Genomic DNA, 15,175 nt, shown 5'->3' with positions numbered 1-15,175 from the left:
CCCATTCTTCAAAAGGCCCTTTTACAATACCAAAAAAAACAGGCGCCACGAAGGAATATATAATTATATTCTTAACAAAAATAGCATTGACAACAAGAAAGCACAGACGAGTTTTGCAAACATTATCAATCCTCGCTCCAATTGGAAACCAGACGACAGTCTGCACCAGGGTCGTGATTCATAATTTGTTAATTAAATACGGACATTATTTACCCTTAATAATTTCTACGTGGCCGGGCCGAAGCATCAAAGAATAAATACGGCAGTCAGGGTCGCTCCTAAGACAAAAATTAATAATAAAACAAATTCCCTAGCCCCGGGATATCAGATTAAATAATAACAAGAAGTCAAATAATAAGTACGAAATTAGAGTGGATCTCCTAGGAGAGTTAAGGGCGGAGAAGTCTATCATAATTAACCAACACGCAATACTCCAGGGGAAGCGAGCAGCTCACAGCCGTCTTTGTCTTCCCGAGAGGAACGACCACAGAGCAGGCACACAGCCAGGAAATGGCCCTCATAAAAGTTCGTGACGAGCGGGTGACGGCTCGAGAAAGGAATTAACAGAAGCATATGCTCTTAAAAAATAAATAAACACACGCGCAGGGTGCTCCAATGACGGAGCACAGCCGTCTTTGTCTCCCCGCAGCACGAACAGCAAGATTTGCGCACGCGAGCAAATAACATTTCCCATAGGGAGATCAAACCACGATGAAATACCGTGAACACGGCTACTTACAATCAAATCACAATAATACTAAACAGCAAAGTGAGTCGTTTTTTCCAAACCAAACGAAGCAGTGTGAGACAAGGATAAACGCCCAGAGCGAGGGAGGGGATCATTAAGCTCGCTTAACGCGTAGGTTTTCGCGACCAATATTATTCATTATCAAAAACGTGGATTGTGATTGTGTAACCTCAGTGCGAATCGTCGGTCTGGTTTAATTGATGACTCGTGTGTGGCACCGTTTGCGAGGAAGCCCCACCCCTCCTTCCAGAATTATTGCGGGCAGCCGTGGCTTTTGAAAAACCTTTCCTCCAATAAAACACAATAAAACACGACACACACGGACGAAAACGCACACGAACAAATGGAAAAGTTATATGACCCGGCCTTTGAACAACTCGGAAAAACTGAGTGGATTTTCCCGATATAAGCCGAGGCAAAATTCATTCAACACAGATCTCTCCGGGTCTCCGGCCCCTACAGATCACCAGGGCTCTGGCCCCCACCTCTCACCAGGGCTCCGGCCCCATCTCATCTCAACGCTGACAACGAAGAAGCTCTTCCGTCATCCAGAATGACGATGTTCGCGGGGTAGCGACGTGCATCGACAAGCTGAGGTCTGCACCACCTAAGAAGAATCGCTACCCTGAGTCGCCGAGCTGCGAGTGAAGCTGACGGAGATTCCAGCTATAATTCTCGTGAGAGAACTTAAACCACGAAGCCCCTGAAGTGAGGGCGGGAGAGGCATCAGCTAGTGCCCGTATGAAGCTGGCAGCTGCACGAACAAAGGAAAGCACGGAGAAGAGAGAGTGACGAGGACCAAGCGAGCAACCTGTAGGAAGGGCGGAGATCGCCAAGCGTCGACCAAGCGAGCAAAGCAGAGAGCATGAAGCAGTGGAGGAAGCCTGATCGAACGGCTGTGAGGAGGAGGACAGCGCCAACGCATGTGCCGTGTGTTCAATACGCACACACAGATCAACCAGCACCAACGAGATCCGACTCGTCATCCCAGCAGTGGAGAAAGCCTGATCGAACGGCTGTGAGGAAGAGGACAGCGCCAACGCATGCGCCGTGTGTTCAATACGCACACACAGATCAACCAGCACCAACGAGAACCGACTCGTCATCCCAGCAGTGGAGTAAGCCTGATCGACCGGCTGTGAGGAAGAGGACAGCGCCAACGCATGCGCCGTGTGTTCAATACGCACACACAGATCAACCAGCACCAACGAGAACCGACTTGTCATCCCGCAGTGGAGAAAGAGAGTCAAAGCCTTCCGAACGAGCGCCGCCGTCAGAGCTGCAGAGAACGCCACCGCGTCGTCAGCTACAGAGAACGGCCCGCGCTGTCAGAGTCACACAGTACGGGTGCCTGCGCCAAGCACCACCCAGCGTACGCCGCTCATCTTCAAGCGGAGAAAGTCTCGGCTGCAACCCGCACGGGCGAGAGGAAATCTCCGAACCAGGGTCATATCACCTCCCCCACTCACAGACTCAAGGAAGCACATACACACACACACACCTACTTCCCGCGGGGAATGCAAGAATTTATCCAAGAGACAATCCACCTCTCTCACAATGGGACCCACCCTAGACAAGCATCAGAAGACTAATTATAAAGTTGGAACACCAGCTGGCCGTGAGGAATCGTGGCCCTCTGAGTAATTAAGAATCCGTTGGTTATAAGAGTGTGAAATTTTTCTTGCCTTTTTATTTTCGTTTCTCTTATCGCATAAACGACCAATAGATTCATCGATGCAAACTAAAACTCTAGAAATCCTCATTGCGAATCGATACGTTACAGAGAGAGAATATCGTGTCAAACCTGTTTCTTTGTCATAGAGTCTCGCCGAAGAATTAATTAAAACAGAGCCAGATTCGCTCTCCCACCAACACACACGCCCTCACCCACCATTGTCTCAAACATTCCGTTAACAGATATAATCTTGCCAACGAATCGATTGACGTATGCTTCGCCTTCGGGGTACAATAAGTGCTTTTATTGCCATCATATGAATATCGTCGCATACTTGTTTTGAAACTCGGCCAGTCGCCGATTGTGCTCGATACATGGGAGAACTAATGAGATGTCTGGTGGAAAAATAGAATTACGATTGTTAGAAGAATGTTAGCCTTCAGTTCGTTAATTGCATAATCTCGCCAAGGAATATATTGACGCATACTTTTGCCTTTGCATGTTAAGAGTATCACATGTTTGTTTAGAATAAAATTGTTAACCCAGAAGTATCTCGAGTGTTTTTTTTCCAAATCCATGCAAAACTGTCTTATTCATAAGAACTGTATCCTGCGATGAGATATGAAATTGGAGACCTAACATAACATAACACACAATAAGATAATCAGTAAATGTTTAATCAAAGATAATCGTTTTATCCCGATTGATACAACTCTGGATAACGAAGCTAAGCTTAATTATCATAATTGCACACATTAACATAATCGCAAGCATCCGCATAAATTACTACGATTATCTCCGTTATTATCATAATGTATGCATATAATTGCACACATCATAATTTATGCGATTTGCGCATTTTTTGAAATTTATTAATTTTTATTATTTTTATCAAAATTTCATAATTACAACACATACAACAGGCGTTCATTCATTGTGTTGGTGTTTCCGGGTATTAACAGATGCTGTATCTGTGCTGTTTTCTTACCAGTTTTACCTCGTTAAATTCAATAAATGACGTTTGGAGTCGGACGTTCATCCTGGCTGTGAAGGTTTATTGGACGCGAGGTTAACTACTCAGCTAGCGGTGCAACGCAGCGCACAGCGAGGCCGAGACAGTGATGATGAAGACGGCGGCGAAGACTCCAGCAGCACGATGGGGATTTCACTCCAAACGACAGCCCCGAGGTCCCCTTCGGGGCCCCTCTTATACTGTGTTGCCTGGCTCCACCACCTGCCACGCCCCCCTTCTGGAACCTACTAGCTTGTTCTTGATGTGCCCCTTCCGTAACCTTTTCCCTACATCCCTCTCTGGTCTATCACGTGACCTGCTGTCGATCAGGGCTGCTGTAAGCTGCAGATCCCCTTCCCTGCCAGCAGCCAACGCTATGCTGCTACGTGACCAATTCTGTGTCACTACACGTGTGTAAACTTATAGAGATATACAGACTCATAGAGATACATATATACTCATACATATATACTAATAGAGATGCATAGAGACTCATAGAGATGCATAGAGATACATAGACACGCACAGAAACATATAGACTCTTACATATAGACTCATAGACATGCATATAGATACATATAGGCTCATCGAGATACATCAATACTCAGAGATACATAGAAACTCAAAGAGACAGATAGAGTCAGATAAATATAGACGTATAGAGATACGTAGAGATGCATAGAGATACATAAATACATATAGACATGCATAGATATATATACAGACTCACAGAGACACATAAAGACTCATAGAGACACACCTAGACTTATAGAAATACATAGAGACTCACATACACACATAAAGATACGTAGACACACAACGAGATACATAGAAACACAGATATATAGTGACTCAGAGAGACTCATAGCAATACACAGCAACTCATAGAGACTCCTAGAGACTCATAGATATGCATAGAGACGCATAAAAACTAACAGAGACTGGTTGAAAAGCGGGATCAGTTTTTTTTATTCTGCCCCAGCTGGCTCAACAAGTTTGCACGAGAGAGATTTCAACAGCCAATATATTGATAAGCGATCGTTATACAATGTTGCGTTGGACGTAAGATTACATTTTCACTACAGGGCTAATCTCATTTACAAGGCTACTGTCCGTAGATTTGCCCTTGATTTGTGTGACCTGCTGTTGTTATTACCGTGGGAGTTGTTAACAGTTGCCCTGATGTCGCACACTACAATTTGGTGAGTGTATGGGTCTCTGTATGAGTCTATGGGTCTCTGTGTGAGCTTCTGGGCATCTGTGTGAGTCTCCAGGTATATGTGTGAGTCTATTAGTCTGTGTGTGTGTATGGGCCTATTTGCGAGTGTATGAGTCTCTGTGTGAGTCTATGGGTATCTGTGTGAGTCTGTCTGTTTACAGTTCCCATATTTCGCTCCAAAGTGTTTGGACCCACCTAAGAAGTTCAATTTCTTTGAATCTCTTATTCTGCTATCTCTGTCCTCCATTAAACTGACTCTATTATTAAACCATTGGTTTCATTCTCAGGAGTGGTGTCACAGTTTAGACCGCGCGGAGCATTGGGATAATTAACTGATTTGGACTCTCTCCCCACAAAACTAAACGAAAATGTACTATGGGAATGTGAACTATGGATGCTGGTAATGATGATGATGATGACGATGACATAGCCAAACTGCTGAATATGAAGCACCAGAAGACTCTGGGCTTTACGCTATCGAGGTCGTTTGGAAGAACGAGGAGATGGTCGGGCTAACGAAATCGTATGTGCAGCTTCGAGTCCAGCACGGTGAGTGAACGGTATCTCCAATGCACTCTGAGGCCCCATTACGGAGAGTGAGATGGAGTCAGCGAGTGTAACTACAGAGGTATTGCACATTCAGAGACTGTATTGAGACGTAGGGATGTATGTTGAACGTATTTCGTACCCTACGTAGCCAACCATGGGGAGTAATAGCGGAGTGGCTAGCGCGCTGCGCTACAAACTCGGAGACCAGAGTTTGATTTTCGCTCGCGACCACCAGTGACGATTATCTAAACTGGTTCTGGCCCTCTCCTATGTCGACTAAGCCTCAAATGAGTATCTGGTGCGGTGTGTAAAGATCTCCACTCGGGAAACAAAGGCGTGGTGCTGGCCACCCACCCCCTCATGTGCCGTGTCGGCCTTCACAGGTGCTTGCTAACAGCACTTGCCCCAACAGTCTGTTCAGGCTATACATGGGATCTTGGTCTTGAACGTCTTTCGCAATGTATGTCGCCAAACGTGCTTTTCTGAGGTTTGGGAAATGTATATTGGGTTTCACCATTTGTGTGTGGGTTGAGACTCAGGTATGTTGTATGTGTAATGTAGCACGTTGTCCAACAGTTATATTTATTCAGTTTCACCGGCGGACGTAGGCAGATGAGACGTAGCTGCTACACGACGTTCCTATATAGCTGGTCGACTAGCTGTCCGTGCCGGTGTTGATTCCGATGATGATGACGGCCGTGAAAACGACAAATGACAACAATGTAGATAGTGACGATCTGGACCCCGACTCCCCAAACAGCCCAGTCCCCCTCTCAGCCTTTTCCTTATATCCCCTTCAGCGTGGCCAAGCCCCGCCCCCGGCCACGCCCCTTCCTCTCGAACTGTCCCAGCTTTGTTCGGTCGCTCTGCACAGTCACCTCGTGCGACCCTTCCTTCCCCTGTCACCACGACCATCCCCCAAGCCCACTAGGCCAGGCACCGTCTTTACATATCTACGACTTATTTCGCACCGTACGTAGTGAATCATGTGAATTGCGACCTGAGACAAACATGGCCTCACGGTCAGAGTCTGGATTGAAACTCGGGGTGGCTGGGTCTCGCAATTAGAGTTTCGATTTGAAATGAAAGTAGACCCGGGGGTACAAGAATCAGTCATGAGAATCAGTTCCAGGATTGGGTGATAAGATCAAACTCTGAACTCTACCAAAGCTCTAGGAGACACTATCAATAGAGAAATACATTCCCGGGAAAAAAAACAGCTTTCACCTTCTTAATCGACCCTGTGGGGTAGTTAAAAGGGGATCGTGACTCGTTGCATATATACAGCATGGGCCAGGGTGGGAATTTAATCCCTGACCTCCCGTATACCAGGCGAGGTAGTTAACATTTACGAGCCACTACGTATCTGTATGTATCTCCGTGTATGCCTCTTTCTATGTCTCGCTGTGTGTTATCTCTTTTCATATATACAGTCTATATATGCTACAGTATATACTATAGTCTATATAAACCGCACGTGCCTGGCTGCGAGGTCGCGATAGCCGCGTTCTACAACGAGCAGCTTCAACGGCTCGCTACATTCAACGGCTCCTCCTGGGCCCTAAACTGCAGCCTCACTTCAGCACCCACCATTCCCTACAGCTCTAACACAGCAGCCACCACTCATACAGCCTCACCACAGCACCCACCGCTTATACAGCCTCACCCGAGCACTCACCACTTCCTACAGCTCCACCACAACTCCCACCACGCCTGCAGGTTAGAAAGCATCAACGATCAGGATCTCACGATCACGCGATTAAAAGAAAACAACCCGCCGAATGTCTAATGGTAATGCGACAATTCACAATTAATTTGTTATACTGCGTGATGCATGCAAGCTGAAATTGTTCTTGGCCCACGACAGTTAAATAAGTAATAAAAAAACACTTTTTTAAAAACATGCTTTTTTATTAAATGTACTCGTAATCGAATAACTCCACGACTCCAGGAAGTGGCCCCGAAACTTGCCATAACATTTGGGACCGTGGCCAATTACAGCCAACGTCAGTTGACCGTGGACAATTACACCCAAGCCGAAACATAACATATACAAAAGAATGTTTTACAATATATATTTTTCATGATATAATATGGTATTGTCATCAGTATGACATAAGTATACCAAGTTTGCAGTCGATACCACATTGGGAAGTGGGTTAAAATTGAGTTACAAGATTTGAGGATACGACAACAACAACAGACAGAGTGAGTTAATAAAAAGCGTGTAAAAAGGTGAGTGAGTTTGACGTTAGTGTCCCTCCTCCTGTCTTCTCTCTTCCAGAAAAACACCTCCAGTGCCGCAAGGATGTGTAGACTGGCAGGCTCCATCCACAGCTGGAACGCACTTGCGGCTCTTGAATCAGAGCGCTGCCAGTCAGCCGTTGACTGCAACGCAGCACGCTCGCAGGTCGCCAGGCTCGATCTGCAGCTGGAGGATGCTGCGGCAAAGCTGGCCCAACGCTCGAAGCTTCTCGGCCCTTTGGAGAGTGCTTCGGGTGCGAGCAGCCTGTTGTGGCTCAATCTCGGAGGTCTCGCGCTGTGCTGCAACCTGCACGTCAAGGCCGACACGCCCCCAGCCTCGTCACACCTCGTGCAATGTCAGGTTGACTTCACAACAAACAGAACGCTTCCAGCCAATAGCTTGGACAATATCTCCGTTCACACCCGATATTGGTGTGGAACTCAAATCTTCACTTAGGAAAGTTGCTGTATTGCCACAATGGACGTTTTGACAACAATTCCCTGACACCTCTTAGCTTAGCACAGTATTATATGAAAATTCCTTCTCACAACAATCGCATGAGGGAGAGCTGTATGAGACCACCCTGCCACCAGGTGCTGTTATTAACAATTTTCGTCGGCCACGTAACTTCTCACACCTCTTATCTGATCACAACACAACTTCTCGAAGTCCTTGACTCTGCAAGAAACTCAAAATGTGTAGATAAAAATATCAAACTACACTTGGCTACTTTCAGGGACACTTGTAGTCTGCCTTTGCAAGACTAAAAATTATGATGTTTGTCTATTGGCATGAAGGAATTTCTACCTTATTTCATTCATATTCTTTGGGTCTTTCGGTAAAGCCACATAGATAGAAAAAGTATAAAATTATCACGACGTTTCGATCGCAACACAAGCAATCATCATCAGGTGAAACAATATAGCGAGAGAGCTACCGAAGCAAGAGAAATATAACACTGACCCAAAGAGTTTGTTAATAAGGACATGCAAATGTTGTCATTTTCAAAACCTCCATGCTGTATTGTCACGTAACAATACATCCTATCAATTAGATAACCATATAGAAGTACCACGTTGTTTAAGATTTTTCATATGCGGTGGTTGTCATTTTTCACGTTTCAACTTTCCAGGCACCAGGGTTGTTAATTCAGAAAATTGTTGAAACGACAAGGGACATTCTCGTACATTTGCCCTCTATTCGCGTTCGGGTGGGCATCACCACAATTTTGATAACACGTATTTAATATAGCTGCTGCTCCAAAGTGTTTGGAACACCTCAGAAGTTCCATTTCTTGGCATCTATATTCTGCTATCTCTGTCCTCCATTAAACTGACTCTATTATTAAACCGTTGGTTTCATTCTCAGGACAGGTGTCCCAGTTTGTACCACGTGGAGCCTTGGGATAATTAACTGATTTCGACTCTCTCTCCCCACAAAGTTAACCCAAAATGTACTATAGGGAATTTTAACTATGGATGCTGGTCATGATGATGACGAGGACATAGCTCATGCTGGATATGAATCACCGGAATACTCTCTGGGCTTTACGCTATCGAGGTCTTTTGGAAGAGCGAGGGGATGGTTGCGCTAACTAGATCGTCTGTGCAGCTCCGAGTCCAGCACGGTGAGTGAGAGGTATCTCAAATGCACTCTGAGGCCCCATTACGGAGAGTGGTGTGGAGGCAGCGAATGTAACTGCAGAGGTATTGCACATTCAAAGACTGGATTGAGACTTAGAGATGTATGTTGAACGTATTTCCTACCGTACGTAGCCAACAATGGGGAGTGGTAGCGTAGTGGTTAGCGCACTGCACCAGAAATCCGGTGACGAGAGTTGCATTCTCGCTCACGACCTTCAACAGTCACGCTTATCTGAACCGGTTTTGCCCTCCCCTGTGTCGATTCAGCCTCAAATGAGTACCTGGTGTGGTGCGTAAAAATCAGCACTGGGAGAAACAAAGGCGGCCGGGCGTGGTGCTGGCCACCCACCCCCTCGTGTGCCATGTCGGCCTGCCTAGGTGATCGCTAACACCACTTGCCCCAACAGTCTGTTCAGGCTATACATGCGATATTGGTCTTGAAGGTCTTTTGCACCGTACGTAGCCACCCATGTGAATCGAGACAGACAAATACGGCCTCAGCATCAGAGTCTGCATTGAAACTCGGGGCGTCTGGGTCTCGCGAGCAGAGTTTGAATTGAAATCAAGGGAGACCAGGGGGTCCAAGGATCAGTATTGAGACTCAGCTCCAGGATTGGATGCTAAGATCAGACTCTCAACTCTGACGCGCTGCTCCAGGATTGGGTGATAAGATCAGACTCTCAACTCTGACGCTCAGCTCCAGCAGACACTTTCAACTGAGAAATCAGTTCCAGGAAAAAAAATTGACTTCACCTTCATAAACGAATGTGTGGGTGTAGTTTAAAGGGGGATCGTGACTCGTAGCATACAACAGCGAAACTCCGATCAGGGTCGCCCAAGTTGTCTATGAAAAAACTGTGAGTGAGCCCACGAACACGGTCTGAGACATACGGCAGATCTGAAACACGGTAGGACCAATACCTCGGCCGTGGCTGACCATTGTTTTAATGTGGGCTCACACGAAAATTATTTCTCCAAGACGAAGGTACTCTGCAAACCCACTGGCTATCAACAAAGATTCGTTCATGAAGCCATCAAGATATATAGACACAGAAACAATTTCAACCGAGAGGATGGGTACAAACTGAGCAATCATTGGAAGGACGTTATTAACCAGCTTAAGTCATAACTAGCTGTGATGTTTCCATCCTACCTTCCGATGTTAGCAGTCATTTTCGACTCTCTGATATTACATTGACATGCTAATCTCTACTCTTTGGTACTTTCGCTACAGTCACGTAGGAATAAAATAAAATAAATTAAATCACGACGTTTCGGGCGCAACACAAGCGTCCGTCATCAGGTGGGACAACCACAGAAATAAACAATTGCTGAAGTGGGCAAAAGGGCTGCTGTAACAAGAGGCTATATAGGTAAGAGAGGGGGGAGGGTGGGGTAGGGGAGTGCTGCGAAAACGTTTGAGGACGAGCAGACAAAATGCTGGGGGGGGGGGGTGGGGAAGTGGCCGGGATTGGAGTGGGGAGCTGAAGCAACAGGAGATGCGGAATTGCGGAAATGAAGGCAACACCATAAAGCAGTTAAGGTTTTGCCTGGTTAATAACATCCTTCACAATACAATAGCCACCTCCGCGCCCTCGCCTTGGAAGTCGCCCTCCGATCTTACATTTATATGCAAATGTATCACTTTAACATCACTAGCCCCGCCCACTTCGTTTATGACCATTGGGCTACACCCATTTCAAACCTTTAAAACAGCCTGCGTCAGCAGCTTTCACCCCTCCTTTATTCCTCCTGATGACGATTGCTTGTTTTGCGATCAAAACGTCGTAGTTTTTAGTATTATTTTTTATGTTCTACGTGACTTTACCGAAAGACCCAAAGAATATAAACTCCTGTAGTCATGAAAGCTTTAAGTCAATAGACACTACAGTCTACACTAAACTATACACTACAGTCTACACTACACTATACACTACAGTCAACACTACACTATACACTACCGTCTACACTACACACTACACTATACATTACAGCCTACACTACACTATACAATACAAACTACACTACATGCTACACTACACACTACAGATGCGTTTCCTCGGCTGTTTCGAACGCTCTTCGTGCCGACATTAGAAAGCCACTGGAGCTTTGCAACTTTAAATCGTCACCTAGATTGACAAATTATTTGCTTTTTTAGAACTGCTTCTTCTTGTTGTGTTTAGTTTGTTGTGCTTCCCCCGCACATCCGATTAACAAGGTTGGCTACGTACGGTGCAAAAGAAATTCAACATACCTACCAACCACACGACACCATTATACAGTGAACTCGTGAAAGGCCACAACTAACCCCGCAATAGCTAAGTTGTTATACAAAGAGATTGCTCGTGAAAGGTCGAAAAATAGAACGATGCGACAATAAAAATACATTCTGCAGTATATATTACAGTGTAGATAGAGTATACATAAATAATACAGTATATATACATTATATATATGGTGCAGTATATATTACAGTGTATATATAGTCTATATATCGTACAGTCTATATATATGCAGTCTACGTATATATGTTGCATTATAGAATAGGGTCTATATATATTGGACGTGCCCAGCTGCGAGGTCACGAGTGCCGCGTTCTACAACGAGCAGACTTGGCTCGCGACATTCAACGGCTCCTCCTGAGCCCTGAACGGCAGCCTCACCACAGCACCCACCATTCACACAGCCTCACCACAACACCCACCATTCACACAGCCTCACCACAGCACCCACCATTCACACAGCCTCGCCACAGCACCCACCGTTCACACAGCCTCACCACAGCACTCACCGCTCCCTGCAGCCTCACCACAGCACCCAACACTCTCTAACCTCACCACAACTCCCACCGCTCCTACAGCCTCACGACAGCACCCACCAATCCAACAGCCTCACCACAACTCCCACCGCCCCTACAGCCTCACCACACAACTCACCACTTCATAGCCTCACCGCAGCTCTCACCACTCCTACAGTTTAGAAAGCATCAACGATTGGATCTTACGATCACGCGATTAAAATAAAACAACCCGGCTAATGTATAATGGTAATGCGACAATACACAATTCCTTTGTTACGCTGCGTAATGCATGCAAGCTGAGATTGTTCTTGGCCCACGACAGTTAAAAAAGGCCAGTGAGTTTGAAGTTTGTGTTCCTCCTCCTGTCTTCTCTCTTCCCGAAAAATACCTCCAGTGGCACAAGGATGTGTAGACTGGCAGGCTCGATCCACAGCTGGAGCGCGCTTGCGGCTCTCGAATGAGAGGACACTTGGAGTCTGCCTTGGCAAGATCTCAAACTCTTAACGACTCAGAGCCTTTGCCTCTGTAAAGCTCAAACTTATGGCTGAGTTTGAGTACCACTCGAGGTCTGCCATTGCAAGACTAAATATTATGATGTTTGTCTATTGGTATGAAGGAATTTCTACCTTATTTAATTCATCCACTTGACCATGCCAAAGCCTAAAGCTCCTCCTACTATACTCTTTGGTTCATTCGGTATAGTCACGTAGGTATAAAAATAAAACAAAATTAAAATAATATATCACGACGTTTTGATCGCAACACAAGAATAATCCAGCAGTGGAACTGCTAAACCAGTGAGAGAGCTGTTAAAACAAGGTTATATACGATGGGCAAGCAAGAGGGGTCTGAGTTGGAAAGGAATTCAATCCACGGACGCAAGCACGTCAGTTGTGTTAATGGGGGAGATGAGGGAGAGAGATTAGGGAGGGAGATTAGCATGAATGAACTTCCGTCGCCGCATAAGAATATCATGCCCGCATATGCGCACAACAGCACTGTTAATGAGAGATTAGCACCATGAGAGTGCAATCCAAAGGACATGTGTGCATGAGAGTGCAATCCAAAGGACATGTGAGCATGAGAGTACAATCCAAAGGACATGTGAGCATGAGAGTGCAATCCAAAGGGCGTGTGAGAGACCTAAGAGAGAGGCACAGATCTAAGAGAGAGACACAGAGAGACGGAAATAACAGCTGACATGATGGCAGGTAGGTTGGAAACATCACAGTCAGTTAAGACTTTAACTGGTTAATAACGTCCTTCCAATGATTACTCAGTTTGTACCCATCTTCTCGGTTGAAGTTGTGTCTGTGTGTATATATCTGGATAGCTTCATGAACACATCGCTGAAGGTAGCCGTTGGGTTTGCAGAGTACATTCGTCCTGAGCATTCATCGAGTCAGCCTTAGGCCATTCCTGGATTTGTGTGAACACAGAGCCACGTTATTGCCCCTTGGAAGGTCTATCGACTCAATTTGACCCCTCGACGTGGCGTATGTGTGTCTGTAGCCACGTGTTATATTGTAAAACGGCCTTCCTCCCTCTGGGTATTCGTGTCTCGGTTTGTCCAGTCTCCCATTGAGTCCAGTTTGCCGAGTTCGAGTCCCACTCACAATCAACACAGTAGCGGCTATCTGAACTTGTCCAATGGTGTATCGCTCTGGCGATACACCATTGAATACAAACTATTTTTGAAACTTGATTTGAAGCTTTCGTGACTGCATGAATTACTCTTTGGTTCTTTCGGTAAATTCACGTAAAAAATTATTAAATTAAATAATAGAATACGACGTTTCGATTGCAACACAAGCAACCGTCATCAGGTAGAACTAAATTTGAGAGAGAGACAAAACACAGACACGGAGACACACAGACAGACCCCCAAGCAGAGAGAGACAACACAGACACACAGAGAGAGACACAACATAGACACACAGAGACCCAATGCCTCTGTGTCGAGGCCTTAAATAGAGAGGGAGTGATAGTGTAGCGGTTAGCCCGCTGCGCTATGAACCCAGCGACCTGGGTTCGATTCCCGCTCACGGCCAACACCAGTGACGATAATCCGAACCGGTCCTGGGCCTTCCTTAGGTCGACTCAGCCTCAAATGAGTACCTGGTGCAGTGTGTAAACATCGCCACTGGGGAGACAAAAGGTGGTCGGGCGTGGTGCTGGCCACCCACCCCCTTGTGTACCGTTCTGGCCTTCATAGGTGCTCGCTAACAGCACTTGCCCCTACAGTCTGTTAAGGCTATACGGGGGGTCTTTGTTTTTTTTGGCGTCAGAATTCTCGTGATATCGAATTGGGACGGCCTGACGGAACGGTTTATACGAGCAGAGCTGCAACAACGCGAAGCTTCGCCACACAGCCTGTTGCCGTCATAGCAGCAACCCCCAGCCCCTAATGATGACGATTGGCTGGCTCCGTGCTACCAAAGGCAACGATTTGTACTACTCGGAGACGATAAAACTTGGAGGAACTTCTTTATTAACGAGCACCATCGGGATTAACACACTTAATGTTTAGTCCGTCTATTAATGGGCGACGCTACTCAGTCAGGACAGTTGTTAGGCTGCCTGACTAGCGACGCCCCGAGATGGTAGAGACGAAGACGACGAGAAGAATGGTGAAGACGACGATAAGGATGGTGAAGACGACGAGAATAATGGTGAAGACGAAGAGAAGAATGGTGAAGACAACGAGAAGAATGGCGACGATGGACTTCAGCAGCACGACGGGGATCCCACTCCAACAAGAGCCCCGAGGTCCCCCATAGGGGCCCCTCTTACACTATCAGCGTGGCCTCGCTCCGCCCCAGCCTTTCTGGAACTCACCAGCGGGTTCCTGGTGGGCCCCTTCTGCGACCTTTCCCCTAGATCACCCTCTTGTGTATATCTTGGCCTCTTCACGTCAGGACTACCGGACACCACAGATCCCCTTTCCTGCCAGCAGCCAGCGCTATGCCACTACACATGTAAAAACATTGTTTTTGTTATTACCGGTTAAGGTCCACTGACCTGTATAGCTCCTTTTCAGAAGCGACAAGGCCACAAATGACAACTCAACGAAGTGGTTTATCATCATCATCACACGTGGAACTTCATCGCAGTCAAACACTCTGAACGTGTTGTGATGTTGATTCTGAATGTCGAGGGAGAAACCGGAGGGCCTGGAGAAATCTCCCCACGACCACCACGGGGAAAGAGAGACACGCAGACTCCAAATATACAGCATGGGCCAGGGTGGGAATTCAATCCATGACCTCCTGTATACCAGGCGA

This window comes from Lampetra fluviatilis, chromosome 77, assembly GCF_964198595.1.
Source record: "Lampetra fluviatilis chromosome 77, kcLamFluv1.1, whole genome shotgun sequence".
Lineage (NCBI taxonomy): Eukaryota > Metazoa > Chordata > Hyperoartia > Petromyzontiformes > Petromyzontidae > Lampetra > Lampetra fluviatilis.
Note: the sequence above shows the minus strand (reverse complement) of the source record.